A 4134-nucleotide genomic window follows, 5' to 3' on the forward strand; every position below is an offset into this window, starting at 1 on the left:
CGACGTATGGGGAAAGAGTGTACTTGCTGCTTTTCTCACAGCTCCAGAGTTGGAGCAAAGGGATCTGGCTGCAGTGATTCTTCTGAAGTAGGTAATGCTTGGGGTTGTGACATGCTGGGTGTGTGGAGGAGGGAGTCTCTTGTTTTGTCCTTGGTTGTACCAGGTCCACACCAGAGTAGCAGTTCTGAGTGGAGGTATGCCAGGGGCATCAGAGGGTCTGCTGAAGCTCAGTTTATCATCAGACTCAGGAGAGACTCAGATGGAACTCCATTTCCTAGATATCCTGGGCCAGCCAGAGTTACACAGGTAGGAAGGTGGTAACTTTAAAGTGTTCAGGTGTCTTTAAAGTGCTAAGGGCCTTCTGATCTCGGTGTTGGACTCAGCCAAGAATCTGGTCCCAAATATAGATCTCATAATGAATTTGTGAATTTGAACTTGATGCCTGGCAATAACTTCTGTTTCCATTATCATCGTCACGATCATTAACTTGGCAATTACAAAGAAAATGAGCCTGGAGAAGCTAAATATCTTTCTCAAGGCTTACATCTGGAAAAAGCCTTGCCTTCTCAGCTCAAAAAATCATGGACTCCCAATTACCTGAAGTCGCAGATTTCATCTAGATTTCAAAGAACCCTAGGATGTGCCCCTCAGAAGCCATCTAAAAGGGAGGATCAAGGCAGGTCCAGGTTCCTCTCCACAGTACACATTTTGATAAGCATCTCTGATTTTATCTATTTTCAATACTAGGCGTCCATGTCAGATTTAATTTGAAGAAAGGGCTCTGCTTTGATATTTGAAAAAATTAAGAGAGAGAAAGAAAAGGATCAAAGGAGGAAGAGAGGAAAAGAGGGAAAGACTAAAAACAATTGGCCTAAAGAAGAAAATCTAGGGGCCGGCCCGGTGGCGCACTGGATAGTGCGCCGCTTGGGAAGCGCGGCGGNTATGAAACTGATTGTAAACTCCATTGAATTGTACTTTGGAATTTGTATAATATGTATCTTATTTCTTCAGACACAGATATTAACCTGGGTAATTATATACTTATTTAGCTTCCTTGTTCACATTATTTGCTTACTGTCCTTATTTACAGGGAATGGAAAACCAGGACCATTTCTAGTTTGGTCTAATTAATTTTGATAGTTATTTTAGTTTTGGATATATATTACATATATATATATAAATATCTATCATATACATATATATATTTATATGATAGATGTCAGTACCAAAATTAGTATGAAACAGAGCCAATCCAGAACCAGTTTAACAATTATATCTCAGATGAAATAGACAAATTCCCAGAAAAACATAACTACCAAAGTTAACACAAGTAAAAAGAAAATCTTAAAACCCCTGTATTTATTAAAGAAATTGAATTAATTATAAATCTCACATACAAAAAAATCATGGCTCAAATGGGTTCACTGGTGAATTCTCTTAAACATTTAAGAAAATTGTAATACCGATCTTACACAAATTCTTTCAGAAAATAGAGAATTATATTGCAAATTGGATTGCTTCCCAACTCATCTTATGAGGCCACCATACCCAGATTCCATAACTTGACAGAAATATTGCAAGCAAAGAAAATTACAGGTCAATACTTCTCAAGAATATTGGTGCAAAAATCCTAAATAAAATATTTTCAAATTTAATCCAGCAGTATATAAAAAGCATATACAGGGTTCATTTAACACTCAAAAGTCAACCAATGCAATTTGCCATATTAATAGAATACAGGAGCAAAAGCATATGATAATCTCCATACATGCAGTAAAAGCATTGTAAAATATCCAATATCAATTTATGGCAGAAAACAAACCAAAACAAAAAAATCCCCAACAAACTAGGAATAGAATTAAACTTCCTCAGTCTGATAAAAGGCATCTACACAAAACCCTACAGCTAACATTATACTTAGTAGCGAAAGTTTGGATGTTTTCCCCCTAAGATTAGGAACAAAGCAAGGATGCCCTTTTTCATGATTTCTATTCAACATATTGTTGGAGGTCCTAGCCTATGCTCTCCTCATAATTTATTCATTCCTTTATATCAGTATGGACTCATGGATTCCTATTTTAATCAGTGGGTTATAATTTACTATCGTTATTTATTTTGATGCTCAAATTGTCCCAGATATGGCCAGTGGGAAACATTCAAGCTAGCTTCTCTGTCCCTCCTCATAATTTATTCATTCCTTTATATCAGTATGGACTCATGGATTCCTATTTTAATCAGCGGGTTATAATTTACTATCATTATTTATTTTGATGCTCAAATTGTCCCAGATATGGCCAGTGGGAAACATTCAAGCTAGCTTCTCTGTCCTTTTATGTATCCTTAAAATTCTGTGAGTTCTTCCTTACTTCCTGGCACAATATGACTGACATTGTCATTACCCTGACCCAGCCCTGGAATCAGCAATTTCTCCAAGGATCCTTGGCTCTTTTTAATGGTGAGTGGTAGTTTTAAATCAATATCTGTATGCTAGGTGTACCTATTGCTATTGGAGTGTTGCTGTTCCCAAGCAACCTCAGTGGTCAGAACTAGAAAATATATGTGCTGTCTTAGTCCATTTTGTGCTGCTATAACAGAACGCCTGAGACTGAATAATTTATGAAGAACAGAAATATATTTTTTTACAGTTCTGGAGGCTGGGAAGTCCAAGATCAAGGAGCTGGAAGGTTTAGTGCTAACTTGTCAGAATATGAATGCTCTAATATTTCTTAAGAAGATAATTTAGCAATTCAGAATGTTCTCTGATTAAAACAATTATAAAAACATAAGGGACTATAAAAATAAATTTTTCAATAGAAAATAAATATTAGAAGTACAGAGTATGCTTATGGGTGAATTAAATTCCTATTTACTTTATGACAGTTAATTTCTAAATGATATCAAATTTGTGTGCCAGAAATCTACAGATTAGGTCTATTATAAAATAACTTCTTATTTTTCCCAAATCATGGTATGATGGTTTTAATTGTCTAAATTCTCTGAGCTACAGTTTACATGTATAAAATTTAAAAACACACTAGTATGTTTTGTGGAGCAAGCATGCCACTTTCAAAATAGAGACTGTGAGCTCCTTCAAGTACTAATCTTAGGGTGTAATTGATATTTTAGATTTGTCAGTTACTAACTCTTCTATTCCCTTAATGGTACTGTATCTGCTGTGTTTATAGTCAGTGCAATATATTTTTGCTGTTGTTAAGTTGTGGGGGGTTAGGATTCTAGAAAATGACATCTCGGAGCTTCCTCAGGGATGAGTCGCCCAGCAGAACCTGGGGTGGAGCAGTGCACCTAAATTTGGTTACTCATTGAGATTCCCTCTGTGCTGAAGATGAGCTAAGGCTTAAAGGCTTGTTTTAGAGAGGAAATAGGAACTTAATGGAAAAGGACACTTTCAAAAAGAAAAGACAGATTCTGTTTCTCATGGGTGGAAGTAACTGATAGAGATTTGAAACAGGTATAGATGGAATCTGTCATCAAAGACAGATAAGTAATAAGATTGGCCTTGACATTAACTTGGGATAGTAGCTGAGGAAGCTTGTTTTAAGGGTAAAATGAACCTTAACATCTCGCTAGCTTGTAAATATGTGTCAAGTAAATCATTCAAATTGGAGAAAAATGGATGAGAGCCCCAATGTCACAGGGCTCCCCATAAATGGAAATGGTGATGGCTCAAGATAGAAAGCCTGAGGACACGTTGAGAAATGGCCTGTCTCCCAGGGGAGCTGTGGGCAGGCCAGAAGTCAGGACACAGTGCCTGAGCAGGCTGGGACCCTGAGACATGACCTTGGGATCCATACCTGGAAATGATATTTTGAAGCAACTGTGGATGAGTCAGTCACCATATTTTTAGCAGTGCTCATCCAAATCTATTTAATTTAATCTGGCAGGCACAGACAGGGTGGCATCAAGGAGAAGGAACCAAGGTGGGGTAAGCTTTTCCAGAGGATGTACATGTGATTGGGTTTAATCATTAGGAGAAGACCTCTGCTTTCTGTGCCATCCAATTCTACTCTAGAGTCAAAGACGCACCCTGCTCGGGTGAACTAAGAGTGATTTTCCTACTTCTGTGGCAGTGAGGATGGGTTGAGAGGTGCAGTGTGTGACTTGTGCGGATGACAG

The sequence above is a fragment of the Galeopterus variegatus genome, unplaced genomic scaffold (assembly GCF_000696425.1).
Source record: "Galeopterus variegatus unplaced genomic scaffold, G_variegatus-3.0.2 Scaffold3422, whole genome shotgun sequence".
Lineage (NCBI taxonomy): Eukaryota > Metazoa > Chordata > Mammalia > Dermoptera > Cynocephalidae > Galeopterus > Galeopterus variegatus.